General features: G+C 42.2%; 1 long non-coding RNA gene across 1 annotated transcript; it reads left to right on the forward strand.

Annotated features, from left to right (window-relative positions):
- The first annotated feature begins 83 nt into the window (after positions 1–83).
- On the forward strand, positions 84–4,326 carry LOC306934192. Its single transcript, XR_013791299.1, has 2 exons — positions 84–3,470; positions 3,510–4,326. It is a non-coding gene; the product is annotated as an uncharacterized lncRNA (long non-coding RNA).
- The last annotated feature ends 3,635 nt before the right edge of the window (positions 4,327–7,961 follow it).

Below are 7,961 nucleotides of genomic sequence, written 5' to 3' on the forward strand. Positions count from 1 at the left end.
CATTGGGGGGGAGGGGGGGGGTCCCTGGAACAATATATTTTCATATGGGGGTCGGCGGGGAGTCCTTGACATGAAACTTTTAGGATTTAGAAGATTTTTTTTTTTAGAATCGGCCTAATGTCTAAATGGGTTAAAAATAAACCCATTGGTTGAGAGACTATAGGAGGGTGGCTAGTGGAGTCAATGCCTTGCGGAAATTTACACAAAGTTTGAGAGGATTAAGACATTAAACTAGATTAGATATTGTTGTGTAATTTTCTACTTTTTTTTAACGAACAATATTAGAGCCCAATATAATATATAAAGAGTATAAAAGTACCCTTAATGGAGTAGTTCACACCAAAACAATGACTTATTTTCTGAAGATTTCTTTATTCTATCTGTTTTTGTCGCATCCATATTATAGTCCAGTCAATCTAAGGTGAAAAGGGGCGTGACCCAACAGAAATTGCAATAGTAATCGTTCAAGGTGTTTTATGATCCATAGGCTCATCCAAATAACATTGGGCTATATAAAAATGGCCATAGCCACTTGCCAAAATGTGCCCAAAACCTCATCACATTGTGAAGATGGCTATGGACGTTTTTAGTCCAAGGAGTGTTTTTCGGGCAAAACTAATGCTTGGAATGCATTCAGAATCATGAAAAACCCCTAGTTTGACATGTCACATTCTACTTAAAGCATAATTCAACCCCTGAATTTACCATGATCCAAAATGTATATAATCTATTTTAATGTTATTTGGATGAGCATAACAAAACCTTGAATGATTACTATTGCAATTTCTTTTGGGTCTAATATTATATTGACTGGCCTAAATATAAGCCAGTTATTGGAGGACTGGGTCATCGGCCAATGGGAGACTCTGCTTAGGAATGCGACAAACACTTTATTATGGAGTGTGTAATTGAGAGAAAACAAGTCGTTTTTTTGGGGGGTGAACAATTCGGTTTAACTGGTAACTTAAAGGAGCATTCAGTGATTTGGGTGATTTGGAAAACCCCCCGGTCCGCCCCGGTAACAAGATGTGCACATATATTACAGTGGGGGGACACACGACAGGCCAACAGCACACACACCAAGGTCCACCCCCGCTCGATCATGATTGGTGGAAGGCCCTTCTCTATCGTGATTGGATGAAGGCTGGGCCACCTAGACAAAAACGAAACCTAAGGTTTTTTGACCCCCAGGGGTTAACTGGGGACAGGGAGGAACTCCTTATATGGTCAGCACACTCTATAGTAGGGAGGATTATCACAACAAAACAAAAAAATAAGTGATATTTGAATTAAGTGAAATCACTGAATATACCTTTAACTTTCCAGAGATCCCTTTGAATGACCTACTGCACAATGCATTGACTTCCAACAGCCAGCCCAGTGGTGATATTTGTGCCGTAAACAACACACGGTCCATTGGTCCAATGGACCGTGTGCCGTAAACAACACACGGTCCATTGGTCCAATGGACCGTGTGCCGTAAACAACACACGGTCCATTCCACTCTCTCTACCTTCCATCCAGTCTACAACTGTCTCCTTCTTTTCCTCACCTTTTATTTATCTTTTTTTTTAAAACACCTATAACTGGAATTAAGTGACTTTGATCATCGTGCAGCTGTGGAACGAACAACGCAACGTTAAGCACCTTTTTTTATTATTATTTTCTTTTTACAGGTGGCTTGAAAAGCCAGAGGACTAGTCTAGTGGCGATGTAGTGGCGAGATTTTCATGATTGGCCGTCCTCTAAGCCAATGGGAGGATTTAAGCCCTACGGCCAATGGGAGACTAGGCCCTATACGCCCCCGTTCAGACCAAAAAGCAGCGCGGTGAAATCAGTCCTCAGCGGCTTCTGACAGAAATATGAGTGGCACCGAACACAGAAGCCACTGGTGTCTTTCTGACATATACGTGTGTGATAAATGTCTTTCTGACAGAATTACCAGTCTAGTAACTGTCTTTCTGACAGAATTACCAGTCTAGTAACTGTCTTTCTGACAGAATTACCATCAGATTAATGCATTTCTGACAGAATTACCAGTTTGGTAACTGTCTTTCTGACAGAATTACCAGTTTGGTAACTGTCTTTCTGACAGAATTACCAGTTTGGTAACTGTCTTTCTGACAGAATTACCAGTTTGGTAACTGTCTTTCTGACAGAATTACCATCAGATTAATGCATTTCTGACGGAATTACCAGTTTGGTAGCTGTCTTTCTGACAGAATTACCATCTGATTGATGCATTTCTGATAGAAATACAGTGTTTCTGACGCGCAAGCAGGATTTGAAGCACCCGGGAGGTGTGGACTGAAAGTCGAGGCACTAGACACCATGCTAGACACCATGCTAGACACCATGCTAGCGACCAGAATGGCAGAATGGGTTTTTAGACTCCAGTAGAAGATGACAACGCCCAACTCATGTAAAAAAAATAAAATCCCCTCCCCATATTAATGTCAGAAGCCATTGAGGGCTGATTTGACCCTTCTGCGACCAAAAAAAAGCCTTTGCGTCGCTGAGACAAGCAGACACCTGTAAATGACTTAATATATTTGTTTCCTACAGAATATTTCTTTTAAAATCTTTTTCCACAACGTTTTCCCCCATCAGTGCTTATTATTATTATTATTATTATGATGCATAATTATGACCCTCATCACAGCACAACTTGCTTCTTTATTTCTCTAAATGGATTGAATGTTTGTTTTGCATTTAATCTGCCGGTTTATTATTTTTGTATTATTATTTCTCATTTAGATTTTGTTTGTTTGTATCATGGTTTCAGATTCATCATCACACCGTGTGTTTCAGATTCATCATCACAGGGTGCTTCATTTTATAGTCCAGGGAAAATAATTGGAAGATTAAAAAAAAAAAAAAAAAAACCTTGAAGAAAATAGTGTATAATATATACACCGATTTATATACACCATTTTATTTCTATGTTGGTTCCATAGATCCTATAGTTGGAACTCAATCGATCGATCGATCCTCAAAATTAAATGCACGCGGCCATTGGGCTGCCGTGCTGAGCTCAGAGCCATAGAGTAAAGGGCCTTGCAAACGGGGAGCGATAAAACGCGCCTATAGTTCATTTTCAATGAGACCTGCGTGTTTGCTCGGAGCAGTCGCGGTGTGACAACGCCAGCGGATTTACGTGAGCGCGGTCCCGTGAATTTGTGCTTGTTTCGTGCACACGCCCGCGACTGGATTCGGTTTAGCTTTTCTTTTTTCATGCTTGCGTTGCCGCGCCCCTCTTGAGGTCCAGGCAACAACGCCTGCGTTCCTCACTCCCCGTTTGCAAGGCCCTTAAGACAAGACTTACGACAACTCCGTTCACTTCATGGGGCCATGCAGTCCAATGGTCTAGGCTGGGCTCGTGCGAGTACATGAACCACGTGACCGGGCTGTTTTCTGCCCCCTCAATGTCGTAACTCTGTCTATACTCAATGGGTCTGGGTCAGATGTGGGTGGGGGTCCCTGACACGTGACCCCCCCCCCCCCCCAAGGGTAGGGAACGGCTGCAGACTAGTGGAGAGCTGGAGACGCACACCAGCCCTTTTTTTACTCCGATTAATGTACAGACTTTTAGCTGACTGGAAGAGCAGGGCTCCCCCACTGAGCAGTGAATATCTTTTCTCTACTTGTGTGTTTGTGTGCGTGTGTGTGTGTGTGTGTGTGTGTGTGTGTGTGTGTGCGTGTGTGCGTGTGTGAGAGAGAGAGAGGACATGCCTTTAACCACTCTACTGTTGTAAAAAAAACAAAAGAACAAAACAAAGTTGTTGTTTTTTTCTTCTTCATGAATTGCCTTTAATTGTTCACTTGATGCTTTTAAGCTGCACAGACCTCTAGCTGTCTAATTAACCACATGAACCCTGACATCCCGCAGCTGTTCTGTTCTCATGGGAATGATGTCATAAAAATAAATGAATGAAACATTCGACGAAAACAGACGACACATTAAGCTCGCAGCGCTATACTGTGTCGGCTATTTTTTACCATTTTGACGTGCACCTAGAAGTATGCCGGGTTTTAAGTGGTCATATTATTATTATTATTATTATTAGAAGTGAGCTTTGCAAATATTGCTGTTTGGTTTATTGCCTCAAAAATGTATAATGTAAGTAAAATGCCAAAACGAGTCTGTAGGGGGAAAAAGGAGCGTGGTAGATTTTTGTTTTTCTCTTTTTGTGTAATTGTTGTGTGTATGCGTGTACGAATGTGTGTGAACTGTTGACTCTTGTGAAAGTTTCTGATGAAGTTAATTCCTTCCCTCATTGTTTTAATTATGAAATTATGAAGATTAATAAACATGTATGCCTTGTGTTTGGGAAAAAAAAAACATTTATTTTCTCTCAGGTTTCTCATTTTCTGCCTGTTGATAATAGAAAGCACTGTACCGTACGTACCCTATAAGTGCAGAGCTTTTTCTTTATTGTCCAAAAAATGGATTCTGTGAAAAAAAGGGTCTATTAGAAGGCCGAAGCTGTACTGTACTACCTCAAGCATTATTTTATACTTTAGCTATTGAAAATTAGCAGATCTACAAGCTGGTAGCGCGGCACAGAGTACTAAGAGCTGGTAGATCTGCTATTTTTTTTAAATCGTGAAAATGTGGTGCAAATCTTTGAGGTCCCTGCAACAACATATTTTCAGATGGGGGTCGGTGGCCAATTAAATATAATTTTTGGGGTCCTTGACATGAAATATTGAGCACCACTGATATAGAAACATAGTTTTTAAGTATTGATAACCTTCGATTAACCGGTTATTTGATAAGCGGCGTTTTTGTAAAAAAAATCTGATAATCCTAATTTCCCTCAATGTCTAACATAAAAATCTAAATTTTGCTGATCTACAGAAAAAAAATCACACCCGTGTGAACCGAGTGGTGCAACTCCCCTTTCTCCCTCTTTCTTTAGTTATCTGTACCTGTCTTGTCTAACCAGACCTTTCATCTCACTAGTGGTTGTGTCCCACAGTCAATGTCAAAGTTATACAGTCTCCTTCCACAGGGGGTGGCTCCTTCCCGACAGGTAAGGAGTGTGCTTTTAGCCTAATCCTATAAGGTAGGTATTTTATCTTACGTATTCTGTCCTCACTCTGGTGGGGGGTTTCTACGACGGATCGTTCCAATTGCCTCTGGTCTACAGTGGTCTACAGTTCCGCCTCTATCTGGCGGATCGTTCCAAATTACACACGTGCGCACGCAGCATTCATGTGTGTTGCTACATGCTAGGCTAACGTTACTTTTTTGCTACTACAGTACGCTGCACGCATGCACACACACACGCGCCGCGTTCGCTACTACAGTAGGCTGCACGCATGCACACACGTGCCGCGTTCATGTGTGTTACTACATATGCCACTCACCCCTGGGGTGTGCCAAGGACTTATTTAACTTCTTTTTCATGATGTCCTGGAGCGCCAAGGACATGTTTTTCGTGTTTTTTAACATGGTAACATGGCTGTCTGGGACTTTTGGCGCCCCCTGGTGGCGGTGAATGAGTTTTAACATCTCCAGTTCCCTGTGCTTTGCTGTAGTTTAGTAACTTTTGTAGCTGTTCCGTTCACAGCATACAGTGTGCGTGCCTGTGTTGCTGCCTCTGTATCGTCTATGCCTCTCTCTCTGTAATGAACGTGCAACAGTGCAATACTACATAACAGCGCCCCTACTGGTACTAATGAGTCACACATGAGTCACACACATTTACACGAGTCACATAGGTGAACACGGACATTGCTGTTCCTTGGAGTGGTTGCACCACTCAATAATACAAAAGGCATATCACAGGTATGTTCCTTAATCAAATATGTATTTGACCATTATAATACTTTTGGAGGGGATAATCCCCCCTCCTCGTGAAACTGAGGGGGTCGATCCCCCCCCCCCCCTATCTGCCTGCCTTCCAAACAGAAAAGTCCTATCTGATTGACAGCCCATACATCCAAACAGAAATTAAATGAAATGAAATGATTACTATATTTACCCAGGGTATCTGGGCTAAGCTCAAGAACTTGTTTCCAGCCAGGCCCTGCTCATAGAACATTTCATCGTAGTGGTTCAATGCCTTGTTCAAGGGCACTTCAGCGGTGGTAATTTTAACGTGTCGGACCGCTGATTTGAACTGGCGACCTTCCGGTATCAAGACCGCTCCGCAATCCGTTCGGCCACCGCTGCCACGGTCCTATCTGATTGACAGCCCATACATCCAAACAGAAAAGTCCTATCTGATTGACAGCCCCATACATCCAAACAGAAAAGTCCTATCTGATTGACAGCCCAATGAGCCCATACATCCAAACAGAAAAGTCCTATCTGATTGACAGCCCCATGCATCCAAAGAGAAAAGTCCTATCTGATTGACAGCCCATACATCCAAACAGAAAAGTCCTATCTGATTGACAGCCCCATGCATCCAAAGAGAAAAGTCCTATCTGATTGACAGCCCATACATCCAAACAGAAAAGTCCTATCTGATTGACAGCCCATACATCCAAACAGAAAAGTCCTATCTGATTGACAGCCCATACATCCAAACAGAAAAGTCCTATCTGATTGACAGCCCATACATCCAAACAGAAAAGTCCTATCTGATTTCATTAAACAACGTTAAACTCGCTTTGCCACTCACTTCATGAACGCACACCTCCTTTATGATGAATTCCTGTTCTGTCTATAGAAGTGTCTAATTGTACGTCTCTAAATGTTTTGATGATTTGAACATGGTGGACCCTATTGGAAACAAGTGTAATGCTTAATTGGGTCGTCCACTCACAGTTAACAGCCTTTGTATTGAGTTTGTGCTTGAAATGTACTGTAATTCTGCAAACTGTTAATAAATTCTTCAATCAATCAATCAATCAATCACAGTAGGAGCCATTATTAGGCTATTTATTTTAATATTTTTGACTAAATGTCGCCCTCAGTGGTCGCCTTGGAAAATGGCACCATAGTTCCTTTAATTAGGCTACAGCTGTGTTTGGCTGAGACGCCAGTACATGATAAAGCTGAGGAAAACAAAAACAATCCTCATGAGCTCTGGAAGCTACTAAACAATCAACTAAGCTATGGTCAGAAACTAAAAACCAGATTTTCGAACATAAACATCAAATCTGACAACACTCTCATCACTGACAACCTTGATGTGGCCAACTACTTGAATATCTTCTTTACAAACATATCAACAACTCTGGTTAACAAACTGCCCTCCCACTCTGGGCTCTTTGGTGTAGAGCACATTACAACCTTCTACAAAAACCTAGGTGTTTGTAAAGACGATTTTAAACTAGTTATGGTAACAACTGATGAGGTAATTAAGAAACTGAGTGCCCTCCAACCCCACAAGGCCACAGGACATGACAACATTCCCTCCAAATTTCTCAGAGACTCAGCCATCTCTATAGCTCCAATCATCACCCACATAGTAAACCTCTCCATCAAACAGGGACAGGTCCCCCAAGATTTCAAACTGGCCAAAGTAACCCCCTTGCACAAGAAAGGGAGTAAATTAGACCCCGGCAACTACCGCCCTATTTCTATTCTTAGTTCCATCTCGAAAGTGATGGAAAAAATAGTCTATGAACAGGTTGAAAAGTATCTTGCCACTAATAAATTATTGTACGAGTTCCAATCTGGCTTCAGAACATCCCACTCCACTGACACATGCCTCCTCTATTTGAGCGACCACATCAAACAAGAGGTGGACGCTGGCAAATACTGCGGCATGGTCATGCTGGACCTCCAAAAGGCTTTTGACACCGTGAACCACTCCATACTGGTTAACAAGCTAAAAGCAATTGGTTTCGATAGCACATCAGTGAGCTGGATGCAATCCTACCTGGAGGGGAGAGAACAGATGGTGGAAGTGAACGGAACACTGTCCCCCCCCCTCCCAGTGAGCTGTGGCGTTCCACAAGGAAGCATACTAGGGCCTCTACTGTTCCTAATATATGTAAAC

This window comes from Electrona antarctica, assembly GCF_951216825.1.
Source record: "Electrona antarctica genome assembly, chromosome: 12".
In the NCBI taxonomy this organism is placed as follows: Eukaryota; Metazoa; Chordata; class Actinopteri; order Myctophiformes; family Myctophidae; genus Electrona; species Electrona antarctica.